General features: G+C 36.3%; 1 pseudogene; it reads right to left on the bottom strand.

Annotated features, from left to right (window-relative positions):
- Positions 1-283: 283 nt before the first annotated feature.
- On the bottom strand, positions 284-21511 carry LOC137389095 (endoglucanase E-4-like; annotated as a pseudogene).
- Between the last annotated feature and the right edge of the window lie 1099 nt (positions 21512-22610).

The following is a 22610-nucleotide window of genomic DNA, read 5'->3' on the forward strand; positions in this document are numbered from 1 at the left end:
TCTATAATGATTACGAATTAATAAACTGTTGAAGCTGAAAAGTTTTACATTATGAATATAATAAATGTGTTTCTATTTATGGTGAAAACATAACCAATAATCCAGTGAAATAACAATATTTTTAAGCGAAACATTCTGAAAGAAACAATCCTTAGTGAAGAGGAAAGAATTGTATGACAGAATTACAAGAAAGTTAGAATAATATAGTTAAATGAATGTTATGTCCCTTCAGATGACTTTTGAAGATTAGTCCAGAATGCCTGTCATTTCCATCATAAAGGGGCTAACTGCTTTCTCCAAAGTGTAGTAAACCTACAAACAATACAAACAAACTATTACTATAGCTCTTAGGGTTGTAATGACTGGAATTATTACTATAGCTTTTATGATTATATAGGTCAGCTATTGCTTTTAGGGTTATAATAAATTCAGCTATTGCTCTAGCTCTTAGGGTTACAATCCTGTCCATAATGGTATGAAAAACTTAGCCATCCTTACCTGAAAATTGGGATTCGTAACAATATACTCATAATCCCACTACCAAACACGACCAAAGTGATAGTTTGGGAGCTTTATGATAAATGCATATGTGCACACAACCCACGAAAATTATTCATCATCGGCCGTTACCAAACCCTTGTACCGAAATCCTATTAAAAAATTAACCTTTTTTGTGTAGAGTTGTTTAAGTATAATAATGATACAGAACACACATAAACTAATTTAAATATTTTACCAAGTCTTTGAAAAGTTGAGACAATATCTTAAAACTTAACCATCTGATTGGATAATACATAACTAAACAGATTTATTTGGCCTAAAATCGCAATTAAAACTTGACAAGCCTTTTTTAATCAAAATTAAGACTGGCAAACAAAATTCCAATAAAGCTGTGCGACAGATAGTAGAACTATAATTAAGCCATGCGCAATTCGCCATTCTATGGCATAGTCCAATTGCGTAGAAATACTGAAAGGTAATCGTTTCTTTTTTGCCGATTTTATTATTCGATTTAATGATTCGATTTTATAAGATTATTATAAGATTTTGTTATAAGAACAATCATTCAAATTTAAAAGATCGAAGTATATAGTGACCGATGGTGTGCAATATGTTACTGTTATTATTTTTCTAAAGATTTTATTGATGATATCGTGGCTGTGCCCAACATCGCAGTACTGCCAAGCTGTTTTCAATTTCTGCAAAATGATTCAATAAGCCTACATTTTTATAGATATACAGCTATTTCTATGACAACCAAATAAAATCTGTTTAAATTTTTAAATTCAGAAATCTAAATAGATATCCCAACTTCCTGATATTGGTTGCTATGACGTTTTGAAATGTAAATAAAATTGTTTACATTTCATTGGTTTTCGTTTCTCAAAATTTAACACCAGTTTTCTCAGAAATATGATTTTGCATTAAGGGTAAACGTGCATTCAGTTTATTGACCATAAAATCGGCTGTAATCAAACTGGAATCAACTTTTTTTTCAAAATAAGTGACAATCTTTTCCTTCTGGTAGTGTAGACAACTCTAAATCTCACACACCGGACAACCATGGTTTCTGTGACGTGACTCATTTTTTTTATTTTGCTCCAGTTTGCAAAAAACTTCCAGACACACTTGAATGCTAATGCTTGCTTTCTGTTACAGATACTGTCAAAGCCTTTCTACATTCAACACAACTAACTTTCAAACTGTGTATATTACACAGCAGCTTGACATTTTACTTCTAATATTGCATTTCTCCTATTGCAGGGAGAGATATAAACATATAATCTTTTCCTTTCATTAATGCTGTTTGTTGTACATAACAAAACCCAGTACATTACCGCTACCATTGCAGTTCTCCTATTGCACTGCAGTGCCATTTGACTGCTAATATTGCATTTTTCAACCAGCAGTACCCTTTCTTTTTTCAATATCACTTTGGTCATGGGCTGTGTGACACGGGAATTTCTGGTTATATTAGGAAATGAACTTTCTCAATGGTATGATAAGACACTTAAAACCAAGTTCCATAAGCGTATTAGCTAAAAAAACATGCAATAATAAAGTATTACCCATAGCATAGTTGTTTAGTTAACTGATTAGTTAGTTGGCTACATAACTATGGGGACTGTAATTTATGTTTGTTCTTGACCTGTGTTCTGGGTAGGCCGCAAGCATACAATGCGAAACAATTACCAGTTATTCAACAGAGAAATTAATTTTAATAACAATGAAATGTCAGTCTCGCAACCATCAAAATGTTCAGACATTGACCTTATTATACTTCCATTAACAGTATAGGAAGTAAACAGTAGTTCATTTTATGGTGCTGCTGGCAAACACCAAATAAACTTATCAACATAGGAAGGCAAACAGAAACAGAACGTGACAGAGATAAACGAATGCTTTGAACCATCGGGTTCACTCATAGCTATTGTATATCATTATTTTATATAAAACATTTTTATATGCTGAATGTGTAAATAAACTCACATAGTCAGTTTTTCAAGGAATGGTTGCATAAGATAGTGAACAGGTAAAAAAAAGATGGGCAGCTGTGCCAAAAAAAACAAGTGACAGCAATGAGGTGACAGCAATGAGGTGAAAGCAATGAGGTGACAGCAATGAGGTGACAGCAATGAGGTGACAGCAATGAGGTGACTGCAATGAGGTGATAGCAATAATGTACCAAGGCACCACAGCTCCGTTGTGACTCGTATTGGTATAAAGTGTCCTCCGACCTGCAGAGCTACAAGTTTAAATAATATTCATGGGGATTCACATCTGTGCAACTCTTTTGTTGTATTGGCTAGAATTCCTACCTGCGAGGGCCCCAGTAAATCCGGCATTGTAATCACATGAAACTTCATTGCTTCTTAGTCATCTCTCTCATTTATATACAAATCGTTTGCATCTGGACCCCCAACTAATGCCCCATAAAGAGTGTTAGGATTGTCAATGTCATCATTGAAGTTTTTCCAGTCACATGTGGCATCGTCTTCCGGCGGCGGACATGACCTATGTGAATGGTAACTGTGGTTACCATAAACAATTGACACTTGCAGCTGCTACGCATGAAAGAAATTCATGATTTGTGGGTCCATTGTGTTTTACCCATAAATGTAAAAATTAAGGTGAACAAGACTATTTGTACTAGCCAGAAAATATTAAAATAATTTATTTTTTGCTAACCATAATGTTAACAGAAATGGAGTTAGAGTGGCGAGGTCAGAGATAAGCTTTAAATAGAATGTTTGACTCCGTTCAGAAAATAAATCTGTATATTCACAACATTGGCACTTTGTCCTTCATCTAAGGAGAAAAAGAATAACTACAGTTCAAGCGCTAAGGCTATATTAAAGGTTCAAGTACTAAGGCTAGATTACTCTTATATTTACTGTTCACTTATTCATAGCCACCTGATTGTGTAATAGAATATCACTACCTTCAGTATTCCAGTTATACATATTATAAACTTGTGCATTACTGATGTCCAACTAAATGCATAATACAAGTTGCACATGGTTCAAGCCAGTAACATACCATCAAATGTGGGACAGCTCTGATCTTTAGATCAATAGTTATTATTGAGGATTTGATTTTAACTGGAGAGAGAAAGATATACACTCAGAAGTTTTACTGTTTTTAGTTGAATAATTATTTCTATAGCAAACTTCTGAGCTTAGGGCATGTCATCAAGGTCATTTTTAAGTCATTGGGGTCATTCTTAAGCAAAGAACATGAAAATAAAACGTATTTATACCGACTAAAAAGAAAATGTTTTCAAAGTTCTGTTACAAATTTGTTTTTATGACCAAAATATATTTGTCATATATAATCTTTACATATAGTCTTATCTGACATGGAGACAGCTTTGCCAACAGAAGTAGCTGCAACACATTGTTGCATCAACTAAGTATCTGTTTGTGTTACAGCCTTCTCGTGTTGCCCTAGCTCTCGACCTCTTCAATATGCTGGTAATTGAAGCCTTGAAAAACTTGATCTGATGGTATTACTTATCAAATACTCAGGTTTAAGGCTATTCAAAACAACAGTGGCTCTGACATACGTTTAGTATTTAAAATGAAATCGAAAATATTTCTAGTCTAGTATTCATTTCAATTTAAGAGTCAGCTAACTAAAGTGATTCAGGGCTATGATTTAGTAACTTAGGAATAATATTACTAATAATCTGGGTAACATGTGCTCATCTTCTCAAAAACTTATACAGTATTGTAGCTGAGCTAGTTAGCATGCATTTGACTGCTTTTATGGCTTCAATTCATAAGTTACTGCTGGTCGTATGGACAACACACCAATATGTGTTACCGAGTAGCATATGTAATAATCTAAGGTGGTTTATACTTTATGAGTGGTGAAGCCATCTACACTGTATATCACAGCTAATGGCTCTCTTAGTAAATACGGGAAGATTGTGAAGACAGCTCAGTTAAAATACAATTACTAACAAAAGTAATGCTGACAGTTTTGAATAGCAAGAATCCTTTTAATTGTTAGAGAAATGAATATTCTGCTCATTGTAACAGAGTAGCTTATGTTTTACTAGTCTAGTATATTCAGACAGTAAGGAGGGATGGGAAGTCCCACAATAACTGCAGCATCAGTTTGAATTAGCGTTATAGCCTGAGGATTTTTTTACCACTTATCTCTGGCAGGTTACTTTTTTAATAAGGAAGCCACTATAATGCACAAAATGATAATTTTTATAGTCTTCGGCCCAAGAAATAAACAGACTGCACAGATAAGTGCTTATATATCTGCTTACGCTGCTCTGTGATGTGCTCACTTTGGTGACGAGCTGTTGAAGCCGACAACATAACTCCTTCCACCATCGACAAGTCCCAGCATATAATCAATTTGACTCTTACCAAAATCTCTGTACGTCTGCTAGTTGATGCCTTTGCTAGCAACCAACAGTGAAAGGAATGCTGCGTTCGCTGCATACCGATTGCTTCCCCATTTTAAGCGAAAAGCTAAATCGAGAGGAGTGTATAGTACATCATTTCCAGGAAGCCAGCGTCCAATAAACGTCTCCAGATTACCACTGAATCGGCTGTCTTGCAGTTGATGATAGAGTAGGAACTAGAATAAATGGATAGATGTAAGTATATTTAGATCTGTATATATACAATTGGTAACTTGTTTCATCACATTTACTCTTTACCATTTATCAAACAAAAGATGGAAGTTTATTTGAATTTTAATTCTGTGTTTATATTTTAAATTCATTTTAGTGTGCACATTTCATCACAATACATGCCTAATTCGAAGAAGTATTCGTGCAACTAACTTGTGCATTATTTGTAGAGAACTCAATTGTCCAATACTAACTGACAAACTGACTCCACAAACTGTATCTTGCAATCTATTAGAGACAGCAAACTTTCTGTAAAAATTTTGTTTAAGAAGTTAGAATATTCAGTTTATTGACAGCAATGTTATTAGCTGCATTCATCTTGACACTAAGAACAAAAGTGAGAGCTTTACTTGAAAAAGCGATGGGTACCAATAAGCAACAAACTTTCAGAAAGCAAAGTAAGAAAGTACAATGAGAAAGCACTATTAAAACCATGAAACTGCTATTATATCAACACTACCACTTAGTTACATGGTTGCACCAACAGAAATTCTGAGTACTACAAAATTACAATGATCATAAACAACGAGAAACAAAAATAATGATAATAACAGTATTGTGTTTACTATGATTAATCTTTCTTGGTCAGACAGTTAACTAGCTCAAACCTAACATGTCTCTAAGTTTGACAAATGGATCAAGTGACAGCAGCTTCGTAAATATGTCAGCGATATTATCATTTGTCGGACAATACATGGTGCAGACATCACCAGCTTCAATCGTCTCACAAACGTAGTGGTATTTTACATCAGTGTGTTTTGTATGCTTGCTTGTTTTCTAGCTGTTTGCTATCACTGCAGCTGATTAATCCTCTACAAAGATAGTTGTAGAATTGACCACAACTGTACGTTTCCAATATTTGAGAATAGCTGACAATCACATGCATTCAACAATGCCATTAAACAAGCCAATATACTCAGACTCCGTAGCAGAAAGGGCAATGACTGACTGACGCTTGCTAGACCAGCTGATTGGACAATAGGCATTAATGAAGACTGCACGAGATTCTGAGAGCCAGTCAGTGTCGCTTGCATAATCCCCATTTGTATATCCAACCATTGATTTACCTTCTTTTCTAAAAACCAGGGATAAATCTCATCTTTCAAGTAACATATTACTTGTTTGGCTGCAGCAGTCAAGTGAGTCTGGGTGGGGGAAGCATTAAACTTAGCAAAGGCTCCCACTGTTTCAGCAATACCTGGATGAGTAGATACGGCAGTATATAGTAGACTTCCTACCATCGATTGATAGAGATGGGAATCTGCTAATTTGTTTCCATTTTTGTGGCCAAGCTTTAAATCATATGCTGCCAGAATTGCAACAGGCTTACAAGTTTCCGTGTTGAACTTCTGAATTATTTGTTGAATGTAAGGTTTCTGATTTGGATGTATGGAATTGTGTCCTCTCTAAACACTTAATCCCAGGCAATAATGAAGTGGTTCGAGATCCGTCATTTTGAATCGAGACGAGAGAGCTGATTTTAATTTGGTCATCTGAGCACTACTGTCTAACATTGTATACAGGTCATCTACGTGATAACCAGATGTTAATAAAGTTTGAATATTCAGTTTATTGGCAGAAACTTTATTAGCTGCATGAATTTTGACAGTTGGAAACAAAAGTGGAAACTTTGTATGAAAAAGCTATGGGTACTAATAAGCAACAAGCTTTCAGAAAGCACAATTAGAAAGCGCAATGAGAAAACACTATTAAGACCATGAAACTGCTATTATAGCAAGAAAAAAGATTTCATCAGCGAAAAACGTGGGATGAAATTATATGCCATATTTTCAAATTACGTTTACCAGGCCTCGTTTGTCATTCCAGTCAAGGGCCCACATATACTGTTCAGAATCATCATTGAGATAGGTTTGAGACTCTGTGCGGTAAGTTGTCTTCTCAGTAGTTCTCTGGTTAGCTAAGGCTAGCCAGCTGCTGCATGCGCCATCTCATCTTCTCATGAACCCGATCTGGTAATCAGCAAAGAATCGCCTAATATAATGGATATCGAGTATCAGAGACTAGAGTTGTGTTCAAGATTCTAATATATATTATAATAGCATAACTATAACATACTCAGCATGTAGGTACGTCGTACCTAGTAATAATTGCTATCAATATCCATGGATGTATTCAGTTGATATGAAATGTTTTCCAACAAGATGAAGCAAAGACCTGCAAAAATAAAACAGTATTCATTCAATATTTACCAGCTAGGAGTTGTCTTTTTTTCATTTTGAATGAAGTCGCCCGTGATAGATTAGTGATGTGATTATATTTTCTGAAAGAATACACAGTTGAATACCTATGGATAAAATTTAGCACCCTCTGGCAGAGCATTATTATATGTGTCTTCATTACTCTTACCGAGCTGGTAGAGAGAAGTGGCATTGTTAAGCAAGTGATTGCTGTAATCTGGGTCTGAAACAGAAAAAACAATTGCTGTACAAGTACATGTAATTTTGATATAGCCTTGAGCTACACACTCTATTCTTGTGGTATAAATTTGGTCCCCAGAATAAATTTTCATATGGTATTTACTAGCCATCTGATTTCAACCAATATGTAACCTTTAAAATGCTTATCAACTGATCTTACTGATTGTGTGTACTTTTACCGAAAATTTGCCACTAATTCTCCTAAATGTTTTGACATTACTCTTAGTTTTAGTGTTTGACCATTTTAGCCCCAACTGAATGGGTAAATTTAGTCACTTTTAAATATTTTATGATTAACACAGTGTTTATTTAATTTTTATCTGACTTTTCAATGTGTTACTCTATTTAGTTCTTATAGGTCATAATTTAAAAATATTGAACTTAATAAAAACATCTCAAAATAAATAGAAGTATGCTCAAAACAACCCAAGTTGCAAAATGATACAATATTTTAAAGGCACTTTCCAAGCAAGAAATGTGTGTCTCTCAGAGTGTAAACATGGAAATACTGACAACTTTAAACCTTAGCCAGATCCTAAAAGTTTCACAGAATCAGTACAACATTGCCTTACACAAACATAAACCATCTACTTAGCCTGTGATTAGAATGCATAACAAGTGGGAGTATCTAAACTCACCTGATGTCTTAAATAAGATTGAGCAATATATATATACTGAATATATTTGAAAAATTATTACAGAGAAAGTAAACTTTTAGTAATTGCGCTACAAATTTGTTTCGTGCGAAGCACTCATCAACTGCTTTTAGCACCATGCACCTGCTTTTAGTTAATATATATGTATATAAATATAGATATATATATATAAATATAGATATATATATATAAATATAGATATATATATATATATATATATATATATATATATATATATATATATATATATATATATATATATATATATATATACTCATGCTACAGACAGTACTGTTTCTGCTATTGAAGCCTCATCAGTGCAGCTCAGAGCTTAGGCAAGGGACACAAATCCCATTACCAATGAGAGTTGACTTCCTACCATGAAACAACTAGGTTGCCTCACAGACTTTAAGAAAGTCAATGTGCTGGCACCAAAGTGCTCAAATCACAAAAGTGATGAGCTTTGCGCAAAGGCAAATAGTGCCGCACCTCTCACAGAGTGCTCAACCACACCGAAGTGAGGGAGCATATACTCATGCTACAGACAGTACTGTTTCTGCTATTGAAGCCTCATCAGTGCAGCTCAGAGCTTAGGCAAGGGACACAAATCCCATTACCAATGAGAGTTGACTTCCTGCCATGAAACAACTAGGTTGCCTCACAGACTTTAAGAAAGTCAATGTGCTGGCACCAGAGTGCTCAAATCACAAAAGTGATGAGCTTTGCGCAATACATATATATATATATATATAAATTGTTTCCTCACGCCCGGATACCCCGTACGGGTGGTAAATTCTGCTCTAACTCGGGTCTCCTACCAGAGACCTGGGAGTTTGAGCACTCGCCTCAAGATCTTAGCTGTTCCCAATAGCGCACTTGTCTGCAGCTCTCCTGAGTTGATTGCTGTTGGTATTTGGGCAAACCAATTTTTACGCGCCGGTGTTATTGCGCCCAGTGCCCCAATGACTACTGGGATTACAGTTGTTCTTACATTCCACCATTTTTCAATCTCTTCTCCAAGAGGGAGATATTTCTCTACCTTTTCTTTTTCTTTGCTGGCTATATTGTAGTCATTGGGTACTGCTATATCTATTATAGCAGCCCTCTTGTTTTCCTTGTCTACCACCACTATATCTGGTTGGTTTGCCAGGACATGCTTGTCAGTTCGGATGTAGAAGTCCCAGAGGATCTTAGCGCGGTCATTTTCATTCACCTTACCAGGAGCTTCCCACCAGTGTTGTGGTTTATTAAGGCCATACTCATCACATAGACTTCTATACACAACACCTGCGACATGATTATGCCGCTCAGTGTATGCGTTCCCTGCTAGCTGCCTGCATCCACTGATGATGTGTTGGATGGTCTCAGGTGCATCTTTGCACAGTCTGCATCTAGGATCGTCTCTAGTGTGATAGACTTTCGTTTGGAGTTGCCTTGTTGGGAGCACTTGCTCCAGGGCTGCCATGATTAGCGACTCTGTATTGGCCGTTTGATTTCCTTTGTTCAGCCACATACATGTATATGTCTGGTGAAGATCGCCAACCTTAGATATTTGTTGGTGGTAAGCACCATGAAGTGGCTCCGTGTGCCAGTTAATTTCCTCATCATCAGGGCGTAGGTCCGTTGTAAGAGCAGCCGATTGAAATTCAGCTAGCAACTTATCTGAAGTGGCCATGGAGGCTGCATATGCTTTGATGCTTTGCTCCTCCTCTTTCACTGTCTGCTGTACACTTTTGAGTCCCCTACCGCCATCTTTCCTATCGAGATACAATCTAGTAGTATCAGATTTTGGGTGAAGTGCTCCATGCATGGTCAGCAGTTTACGAGTTGCTATATCTGTTTCTTTGATGGCTTCTTCAGTCCATTTTATTATGCTTGCTGGATATCTTATTACTGGCAGTGCGTAGGTATTTATTGCCATGACTTGGTTCTTGGCATTGAGCTGGCTCCATAAAACCTGCCGAAGGCGTTTTTTGTATTCGGTAATGGCTTTGTGACGTACCTCGGCTTCGTGGTTGATGTTGCTTTGCATAATCTCCAAGTACTTGTACCCTTCTTCTATATTTTTGATGGTACCATTTGGCATTCTTAGGCCATGTGTGAGCATAGAATGGCCTTTCTTAAGAATTAGCCTTCCACATTTCTCGATACCGAAGGTCATTCCAATGTGCTTGCTGTATACCTGAGTGAGGTGTATTAGCGAATCAATGTCCCTTTCTTTGTTAGCGTACAGCTTGATGTCATCCATGTAGAAGAGGTGGTTTATCTTGGTGCCACTATTAAACTGATACCCATATTGAGTCTCATCCAGCATATTACTTAGAAGGTTTAGGCATATGCAGAAAAGCAGCGGTGATAAGGAGTCACCTTGATAGATGCCTTGCTTAATTTTTACACTCGCCAGCTTTTTGCCATTAGCCTCCAGTTTCGTCTTCCATTTTGTCATTGACATTTTGATGAATGCCACAAGAGCAGGATGAACATTGTACATACTGAGACACTCAAGTATCCAACTATGGGAATTGAGTCATAGGCCTTTTTGTAGTCAATCCAAGCCATGGCAAGATTGGTTTGCCTTCTGTTGCTGTCTTGACAGACCGTCAGATTCACCAGCAACTGATGTTTGGCTCCTCGGGTGTTGCGCCCAATTCCTTTCTGAGCACTAGTCGTATAGTGGCTCATGAGCTCTTCCAGTTTGTCTGCAACTATTCTTGAGAGCAGCTTCCAAGTGGTGAGCAAACACGTTATTGGTAGATAGTTTTTGGGAATCGGCTGGCTATATATATATATATATAGCCAGCAAAGAAAAAAAATATATATATAAAAATTGTTTCCTCACCCCGGATACCCCGTATGGGTGTATCCGGGGTATTGTATACTGTATTGTGTACTGTATTGTATACGGTATTGTGTACTGTATTAGCAGTATCAGATTTTGGGTAATTTTGGGTGATTTTGGATGCATTTTGATATGATGATTGATGACTGCATAGAAGTTGAATTTAAAATATCAAACAATCTGCTACTGAAATTGCTATAAAATTGCGTGTGAAAATATGCTATTACTTTCCAAGTAACCTACAACTTTACTGTAAATAAAACTAAAAGTAAATAAGGAAGTCATTATTAGCTAAACGAGACTGTGAACTTCTTTCTAGAGCAAAAATATCACATATGTGTTCACTGAGGCTATTGGCTATGCATATCAAATTTGTGTGCACTGATGCTATTGGCTATGCATATCAAATCTCTGTTCACTGAGGCTATGGACTATGTAAATGTTTCTGAAGGCACTTTTATTAGTGATCGAATTCTCTTCTTTAAATCACTGCGTTTGATGTCATACATTCTGCTTGTTATTTGTGTCATATCCAGTTACTGCGACACATTTAATCACTAACCACAGCTGAAGGGATGCTATGCTCCAATTATGGGACGCTAAATTATGTCTTTGAATTCTCTTCTTTAAAAGACAAAATCTAGCGTCCCATAATTGGTGCAAAGCATCCATTCAGCTGTGGTTAGTGATTAAATGTGTCGCAGTGACTACGTATGACACAATAATAAGCAAAATGTATGACATCAAACGCAGCCAGCAGTCAAGCAAATCTGGAGCCTTGGCGAATAGCCTTGCACCTAGCTGCAAATCTAGCCTTACAAAAATGATATAAATGTTTGCCCCCAATTATGTTTACATCTCTGCTCTTATCATTGAATAGTGGAAAGAGCACATTGCATCTTGCAGATTGTGACTGTGTAAATGAGAACAGTTGGACTCGTTATATTGTCCAAATATATACATGTACACGAAGAAAATCGGTGCAAGCTTCTTTACCGCTGTGATGGACTCATCAATTGTCTAACAGAAGCTGTTCAGATGTCTTAATACTAAAACATTCATAGCAATCAAGTAACCAGTAACTGTATTCAATATTTCTCTCAAGTGAAGTGTATCATCAATACTTATGTTTATTTTTGAAGTCCACCTGAGAAAACTGTTTATATTTACAAGAAAATTGAGTCATACACTGATAGTCTAAAAACAAGCACACAATCCACTAGTTGGCGCCAGCCATAGGCATAGATGTATGTTGTTTGTTACTCTACCTGTGCATAAAATCTATGTCAATTGATGGCACTTTATGAAGTAATCGAGTGACCATCTAATTTGTCGGAGTCCCTCATCGTATTGTCCAATCATCTGATAGGCATCACCAAAAAATATCAAGCCAGGTAAAAGCATGATTGTTGCTGCAGACATTGGTAACCCAAACTTTATGTGGTCACCAGCTGAAATCACCATTCCAAAACACTCATTAACAATCAGCATATACATGTAGATCTTAATTGTGTAGTTAGTCATATGCTCTAAACACATTACGAGATGTGGTTTTGTTGTCCTCAGGCCAACCATGACTTCCGTAGAATAATATCTTTATTTGTTAAATTATATGAAACAGATCTGCAGTCTCAAGTTTGTTTATTTTAGTCCAAGTATCTTTATGTAATATTTTAAGTGCTTTATGATGATGTAACTCCTCTGAAAATATGCAAATATTTCTGCTTGTCTTTGCTAATCTCAGCAATTGTTAAAACTAAAAAAACTGATAAATACATGTGTATTTGTAGATATATAAATGTATATATACCTACATTTATACATGTATATTCCTACGCATATACTTATCACAAAACTCTGATCACATTGTAAGTTTGCTTGTAACGGTTTCTCTAAAAATCGGGGCTCAAACTTGTAGCATCAATTTATGATACTGACAGTCTACCAACTTCATCAATCTGACCAGCATATGGGATTGTAGAACAAACAGGAGCTGTGTCCCACATTGTTAAAAATTCTCATGTGATGGAGGAGATGTAAGAGCAGACTGGGAGAGATCCATGTTTCACCTGCAGTTTGCTTAATGTGAAATAGGAGGCCCACTGCTAGCAAAACCCTTGCTATGCCTTCCCACTTGTACAAAGCAGTACAAAGTGACTGACTTACATTACGTGAAATGTGACAAGTGATTTGTATCCGTTGACACATAGCATGCCACTTTTATCAAGCGGTACATAGTGACTAGCTTACATCAGGTGAAATGTGACAAGTGATTTGTATCAGTTGACATATGACAATGGCTTATACGCATATCATATTTCATGACAACTAATTTGAATCAGGTCGCAAGTATTGAGTGACAGATTAAGTAACATTTGGTCCAAGTGACCTGATTGTTAATGCGTGACATGTGACAGATGACATACAGCAGAAGAAATGCAGCATCCTAAAGCAGGTACCCTCTTAACAAACTATAAGCATTTGATGATGCATAATATAAAATTTGAGTGACTGACACATGAGGCTATTTGAGCGAAAACTGACTCACCATCATGCCAACCTTTAATCAGGTCAAGGCCAACATCACTGCCATCATTTTCCGGTGAATCTCTTCTCCAGACAATTCTGTTATTGGCAGGAAGAAGGCCTGATCGCTGAGCCTCGTAAAAAAGGAAGGAGTACTCAATGGCCAGAGCAGGGTTAGAGTCTACAAAAAAAATGACTGCTATGCCAAAAAGGAAAAAATAAATTTTATAAATACTGAGCTAAAAAAACAGTGAACATAGAATTTATTGGAAGCCTTTTTACATTATATACCAACCATAAGTAACTGTTGTTGTTGCTTGGGTGGCTGTAGTGATTGTTGGAGTGGTAGTAGTCGCATAGTCATAGGTTATCTCAAAACATGGGAGTGAGCAACTGGGACTGCCAATGTTAAACCTAAAATATGTACATCTGAACTGCACATGTAAAATCTATTTTATCAGACAGTTATATAACTGTTTAATCATTTGATTACAACAAATGGGCAAAAAAAACACTGCGTATTAGTAGCATGCATAAAAACATGCTCTCATGCTTACCTCTACAAGGATATTTCCATTTCCTGTTCACTTGAGGCTGATTTAATACAAGAATATTTTAACCAGTAAAGCTGGTCAATAAATCAGAATTAAGAGTATAAATCAAAAAAGACGTATTCGAATATAAGGATCTTGGCACACATATACGATGAATGTTGCCAACTCTGACTAAAATGTTGCTCATAAAATGTAGCAGCTTAACTGACCTCATCTGAGTTTAACCATGCTAAGTGGCAGATATGCTTGATTACCGGTTCAAACAGTCGATAGCCAGCTTTACAAAAAGTGATAAAAAGCTAAGCGATGAGGTAAGCAGTTGTTCAATGATGAAATCTATCTGATCTATCAGAATGCATAATATAAACCAATATGCAAGTATATTGATTCTATAAACTGTATATGCAAACTAAAAAAAAACATATAAGCTAATATGCATGTATATACAAGTTCTGCCTACTCAATGATACATTTCATATTTTTGCAGCTTGCCTCTTTGAGAAAAATGTGAATGAATATTGGTGCCAAGAGGTGTCACTCGTGACAAACACACACTCTTGAGCAAACGATGCTTTATTTGGTGACTAGAACTGTTTGGATTTGAACGAATTGAAAAACTTTGGCTCCGAAGCTTTGCTAACTAACTGCACACGCATCGGAAGCATAACTGAGTAACTAGTCGTCCAAAATGAGTTGACGTTAACAGTTAATGGATATTATAGTGTTCGTTAGCCTTTGTAATACTATATGTAACATTAGAAAGTGTAATGCTTGCATAAGGTTTGATTAAATGATATGATATCAGCTCACAGAACTACCTCTAACCTGTATTAGTTTATGAAACAATCTCACTGACTGCTTGAGTTTTCATGAATTGAAATTATCATAAGTATAGATAATATATGCTCTTATATAAATGATAAAAAATTGAAAACAGTTCAATTATAAACTTTTTTATTGTACAAACTATAGCATTTAATAAATATTATTGAATTTATTAACATGAGTTTAATAATATTTAATACTGTCCTGGCAAATGGCGTTCAGCGCTAACAAAGCCAAAGAGATTTGTGGGCACTGTTGACAAGTTACCATGGTAACAATATAATTATGATGGATCCGTAATAACAATAGTAAACAGAACAATTATTAAATTGATCTAGATGTTGGTGAATGGGCCAAATAAAAAAAATGAGATTTTCTGGAGTTGTCTACTCCTACATGGTTCAGACTGACATCTTTTGATGAATGCAATGTGCATGCATAGAATGAAACACAGTAGTCTCTGCTTACTTGACAGTATAATCCAGATACAAATGTAAAATACATCTCCTGCTGCCATTACTCCTTCTCCGTCCTTATTGGTCAAACTGTACACTTCATCGCTGAGTTTTGTTACAACAGCATCAATGGTCTGCAGAGCACTTACACATTTTACTCAACTGGTGATGCAGATCTGTTACTAAAGACTAAGTCCTAGTTTGTGCTGAGTAGATCTTACAACCAAGCCAAAAACAGCTAAACAATCCATTAGGTAATCACTGAGTGACATGAACAAGTCACATTGAACTGCATGTCACTTCTTAATGGAGATTAGCTACTCATTATTAGAGTTTGACTTATTTATTATTGAAGTTAACTTACCTACAAGACGCTTATTGGCACAGTCATAACAACTGACATTGAACTACTTACCTGAACAGCACTAACAAGTGACATTGAACTACTTACCTGAACAGACTATTAAAACATTAGTTTAAACTACCGTTCATAGACATTCAACAAGCTGTAGCAAGATACACTATAGCATGTTGTTTTCTCCTGGTGATGAAAAAGTGAATGATGAAAAAGGTGAATCTTTTGATACTAAATAACTGCAATGTGAATTTGGTTGAAAGTTAACCTTTAAAGAAAATTAGTTCAACGCCTGACCTATTAATATTTAAGCAAATTTACGATGATTTTTAGGAGTGACATTGAAATTTATTAAAACATGATGACTCCATGAGCACACCCCTACGAGGGCATTCTTACGCAGCTGGTGAATATCAAGTTTTTCAACTAATAGGTTCGTGTCTGCATGTAACTAGAGCTATGCAACCAAACTTTAGACCATGTCAGTTCCTCAATAAGTGGAGCATGTGAGCCTGTGAATCTGTGCCAAGTTCTATTCTAATCTGAAATTAAGTTGATTGCAATAACCACAAGTATCCAATTCTATTGGTTATATAACCAGTGAAAATATTTGGGATTGTCTCCCTTGTGTTTGACTTGCTGAGAGAGTTTGTCGTTGATGATAGAAAACAGCCAGCAGTAACAGATTAGTCACCAGAAGTGGAAAGATAAAAAATATTGTGTTTATGCAAATGAAAAGGTTTTGCAGTTTTTTATTAGATAAGTAAACTTGAGGTATTCAATGTGAGTCTACTGAGACAGTGGTGTAACAAGAGAGCAACATTTGCTTCAACCGTAAAATATGATTGATTTAGTTTAATTTAATGGATCTGTATTCTTGTACCAATCTATGTATCTATGTAGATTTGTAGCTAGTTCAACTGTGGGCTGGATAGATGGAAATATTAGCTACTCACCACAAGTACCTGGTCTGATTTTTCTGCTTTTGCTCATCTATTGGTTTCAATTAACTCTAGTAAGACTATAGTTGACATACATGTAGTTAACTAGTCGATGTGGGTGGCCAACCTCAGATATTTGCTGGTGGCCTGCCCCATAGAAAGGTTTGGTTCGCTCGTAAGGTTCCTCCCCAGTGTGTGGTTCTATTGACACAATAATAGAGTGAAATTCACCTCTTATTTGACTTATGATGCACATTGAGGCTGCATAGACTTTTAGGCTCTTTTCTGTCAAGATATAACCTATTTCTATATTACATAAGTCTAGCAGCTAGCGAGTTGCTTTGTCAGTTTCCTTTCCGTACCCCCAGCTCGCATTATTTTGCATGTGTATCCCCCAGTTCACTTTATTATGCATGTGTATCCCTCAGTTCACCTTATTATGCATGTGTATCCCCCAGTTCACTTTATTATGCATGTGTATCCCTCAGTTCACCTTATTATGCATGTGTATCTTTCAGTTCATCTTATTATGCATGTCTATCCCCAAGTTTACCTTATTATGCACGTGTATTCTTCAGTTCACCTTACTATGCTTGTGTATCCCCTAGTTTACCTTATTATGCATGTGTATCCCTCCGTTCACATTATTATGTATGTGTATTACTCAGTTCACCTTATTATGCATGTGTATCCCCCAGTTAACCTTATTATGCCTGTGTATCCCCCAGTTCACTTAATTATGCATGTGTATCCCCAGTTCACCTTATTAGGCATGTGTATCACCAGTTCACCTTATTATGCATGTGTATCCCCCAGTTCACCTTATTATGCATGTGTATCCCCCAGTTAACCTTATTATGCATGTGTATCCCCCAGTTCACCTTATTATGCATGTCTATGCCTCAGGTCCCCTTATTATGCATGTGTATCACCAGTTCACCTTATATTATGCACTTGCATTCCTCAGTTCACCTTACTATGCATGTGTATCCCCTAGTTCACCTTATTATGCATGTGTATCCCTCCGTTCACATTATTATGTATGTGTATTACTCAGTTCACCTTATTATGCATGTGTATCCCCCAGTTCACCTTATTATGCCTGTGTATCCCCCAGTTCGCTTAATTATGCATGTGTATCCCCAGTTCACCTTATTAGGCATGTGTATCACCAGTTCACCTTATTATGCATGTGTATCCCCCAGTTCACCTTATTATGCATGTGTATCCCCCAGTTAACCTTATTATGCATGTGTATCCCCCAGTTCACCTTATTATGCATGTCTATGCCTCAGGTCCCCTTATTATGCATGTGTATCACCAGTTCACCTTATATTATGCACTTGCATTCCTCAGTTCACCTTACTATGCATGTGTATCCCCTAGTTCACCTTATTATGCATGTGTATCCCTCCGTTCACCTTATTATGTATGTGTATTACTCAGTTCACCTTATTATGCATGTGTATCCTCTAGTTCACCTTATTATGCATGTGTATCCCTCTGTTCACCTTATTATGTATGTGTATTACTCAGTTCACCTTATTATGCATGTGTATCCCCCAGTTCACCTTATTATGCATGTGTATCCCCCAGTTCACTTTATTATGCATGTGTATCCCCAGTTCACTTTATTATGCATGTGTATCCCCCAGTTCACCTTATTATGCCTGTGTATCTCCGAGTTCACTTTATTATGCCTGTGTATCCCCCAGTTTACTTTATTATGCATGTGTATCCCCAGTTCACCTTATTTTGCATGTGTATCCCTCAGTTCACCTTCTTATGCATGTGTATCTCCCAGCTCACTCAATTAAGCGCGCTTGTTATTCTATTATAGCGTGAAAATTATTTCACAGTAATGGGTGAAAAGTGGTTTAAAATGCTGTTTCTTTAAATATAAATGTTTTTTTGAATATTAATGATTATTTAAATGTCGATGATTATTTAAATATATATGTTTTTTATGAACATTTTGATTATAAACTAAAAGAATGGGAAGCTCACTATTTTTTGTAGCTGTAAAATCCAAAACATTTACTCTAAAATAGTGAAACAATTTACTTAAACCTGGCAATTGAGTTAATCTGCAGACCCTTTCATAATAATATATATTTTTTATTAAAATTGATTATAGTCATTTTACTCTATAATTAACTATAATTATCCTATAGCAAAATGAGTCTTGGAAAGTATTCATTGATGTATGTATTGATTTTAATTTATCATAATCATGACCTCCGTCAAGACTAAGTTAACAATATTCAACATTTTCCAAGAGTACATTTTATCAGTATAAAAAGGCTGGCCATGAAATGGACAGCAGACCAACGTCTGCTACAAAAAATTTTGTAGCTAGCGCAATGAAGTGTACTGGTGTGTACAAACTGCAGCTGTACTTGAGCTGTACTCTGTAGCTATCCTATGTTAAGCATACTACATTAAAAGTATATGTTTGTAATTTCACTGACTATAGGTTCAATTTAGAATTGCTGATATACATGAGACACTCTGATGTTAAGTTGTCTCAGGTAAATATAATTATCAAGGTCAATAATGATGCCATGAGGGCTGGCTGATAGACCTGTATGAACTACTATGTACATGTAGTTGTACATGTACATGTAGTTTCTCTAATGTTGCCTTCAATAAATTATATTGACACAAGTTAACAGGTGTCAGTCTATTATTAATTTTACTATGACTTTGTTGTGTTGATTATTGATAGTATAGGATTATCCTACCAATTAATCTTGCACATGTTAGGGAGCAGCTCAAGTTTATTATCAAATGCAGATGCACTGCTTAAGTGTTATTATCATAGACCTATTAACTATACTAAACTGGGCAATGCGAAGCCACGGTGTCCTACATAAATAGCCACATTAATCACTGCGTCGCGTCAACGCTTTGTTCACTTGCAGCTGGTTAGGCAACAGAGTCATCATTGTTTACATTGAAAAAATGACACAGCTTTGTCGCTACATGTAATCTGACAAAACTACTAAAGTACAGAAGATGTTGGTTTAAAATTTTAGATGCAGAGCTTATACACTATGCATTTTATACCCTGCAAATTTTTAAACATAAAGTTGAATATTTCATATGTAAAGTGCGAGTAAAAATATATATTGATCTATTAAAAAAATATTGCAAAATTTTCAATGTTGCCCTATGCTATGGCCTAATATGTCAGATAGCTAAGTGTACAAACTGATTTCAAATGCATACACACTGGTAAATGGTACACTAATTGCAGTCTGCCATGAACATAAATGTTGGGTCTTAGGTGTTATGCAAACAGCATCAGAAAGATTGTAGAAAACAAACGACAAATGGTACACTTTTCTAGACATATTGTGACAGGCTACACATGACTAAAAACGACCAGTCGGCTGAGCTTTGATCTAAGATTACTCTTGTTAGCTGCTACCTTTGTAGCGTCATGGTGAATTCTAATTCTGACATGTCTGGATGTGATAGTTTTAACTAGCGCTGCGCTGTGACTTGAGCATGGAAGTTCCTGATGCAAATTGCTTTGTAAAACCAATAAAAGAGTCTTAGTGACTACCAGCTTGTGTATGTGTGCAGTGATTCCTTGTAAGTTGACACACCGCCGTATGATCTGTTCTGCGCTTAGCATATCTTTTTGATGACAGGATGAGGTGTAAACAGACCACCTCTATCTTTTACACTGATTAGTGTCACATCATCCCTGGTGCGTAAACCTGGACAGGAAGCTATAAAGCTGATGCGGTCATTGCAGTTGAGTTTTAAGCTCTGTACCACATAACTTGCTAAATAAATATCGTATGCTAATGTTATTATAAAAAGTATAGGTATCAACTGTAAAATAAATTTACCTACATCTCACTGATCTGCTGCAGTATTATTTTAAGCCACTCTGCTATCTGTAATCTGTTCTATACACTAATAATAAGTGAAAGTAGCTAATACCAAAATACATGTACATACCTAAATCATGTACCAAAATATGGGCAGTCATGCAGTTTAGCACATGCAGCAAGACTGCAATGCGTGCCAGATCTCTTGTTTTGTAAAAAAATTTGAGGAATTGGTTGTATTTACCTACCGATGTACTTCATTATGTCCGAGACAGATTTTGACAGATCGATTTCCAGCCGTTCGCTTGATTCCAAATAATCATGGATGGCATCGTCACTTTCTACATGAATTTTTCTTCGTTTAGATGAGAGAAGTACATGTAGAGAGCAGAAGCCATCTGAGCTATCACAATCAAGACAGTTAGCACTCGTGCTAGGTGTGATATCTGTTTATACTAGTCGAGCTTTCACTGCAGATTTGAAGTTACGGACATCTGGATTATTGTTGAAACCTCTGTTGACCCGAATCTTTGAGGACAGTCTTTCCATATGCTCCTGTCCAAGCTTGTACAAAAGCCGATACTTGGCTTCGCGAAATGTTTGAAAAAATTAATTCCCTGTTTCAAGGTACGAAGTTCGCTTATGTAGAGGGTCGGGAATGATCTTTTCAGATTGCTTGGCGGCTGTTGGCTCTTCATAGCAAAGTGAAGGTTCCAGGACTGGCTCATCTCGGTCTGGTGGAGATGATTTAGATAGTGCTGGTCGGCATAACGGTCATCTATGCTTTGGTTGAGTCAGTTGTAAATATTTTGGCAGAGAATCAAATACCCTTAGTACAGCAGTAGGCTTTAGTATGGCAGCCATCATCATACCAGGAAGTCTGCAGGAGATCACTTCCGAGTGCAGAGTAATTGGAAGGCATCCGGTCCTTACGTTTCACGGCGTCTATCCACTTGTTACGTCTGTCTAGGTGTTTTTCTTCCGATGGAAAGGTTTGGAAACTGAGTTAACTGTCTTTTGCTAGAGTATTAGAACAACCAAATGCACAGCAAAAGTTTTTACTGTTGTCCTGCAAAATAATCAGTAATTAATTGCGTTTTTATGAGACCATCATAAAGCAAAAACATTTTTGTTAGGTTTAGCTACACTTCTAAATATAGCACAGCCATCACCATACTCATTTACTAGTCTATGTCCACCTGCCATGGTGATGAAAAATTTCACGAAATGGGCAACACTTTGTCTACTTCACGGTTGGCACCTCTTTGTGCGAAGCAACTTTTCAAATATTAGTGCCAGCAATGAACTTTAAGAAACCATCTTGAAAAAAACTATTATTTGTATAACTCGAAAAAAATCCGCAAGATTTCTTGCTCTTCATATCTAGGTACCTCTCACAACCACACTTGAAAATAATTGGAGTAAAATTTATGTTCAAATCATTTCCAGCTCTAGTAGTTGCTCCACTCTCCATGGCTTCCTACTTAAAACTATGACCTGGACTAGGCAAAGTGAACAAAGCAACAAAGTGAACATAAACCTATTTTCTGATGCTGTTTGCATAACACCTAAGACCCAACAATTATATTCTTGGCAGACTGCAATCAGTGTACCATTTACCAGTGTGTATGCATTTGAAATCAGTTTGTACACCTAGCTATCTGACATGTTAGCCCATAGAATAGGGCAGCATTGAGAATTTTGCAATATTTTTGGAATAGATCAATATACATTTTTTCTCGCACTTTACATATGAAATATTCAACTTTATGTTTACAAATTTTAAACCAATATCTTGTGTACTTTAGTAGTTATGTTAAATTACATGTAGCAACAAAGCTGTCTCTATCATTCTTTCAATATAAACAATGATGACTCTCTTGCCTGACCAGCTGCAAGTGAACAAAGCGTTGAAGTGACGTCGTGAAGAATGTGGCTATTTAAGTAGGACACAATGCTGATCATTGGATTGCCCAGTCTAGTATAGTTAATAGATCTATGGTTATTACTAACTTCTCAGA

This window comes from Watersipora subatra, chromosome 1 (genome assembly GCF_963576615.1).
Source record: "Watersipora subatra chromosome 1, tzWatSuba1.1, whole genome shotgun sequence".
Taxonomy (NCBI): Eukaryota; Metazoa; Bryozoa; class Gymnolaemata; order Cheilostomatida; family Watersiporidae; genus Watersipora; species Watersipora subatra.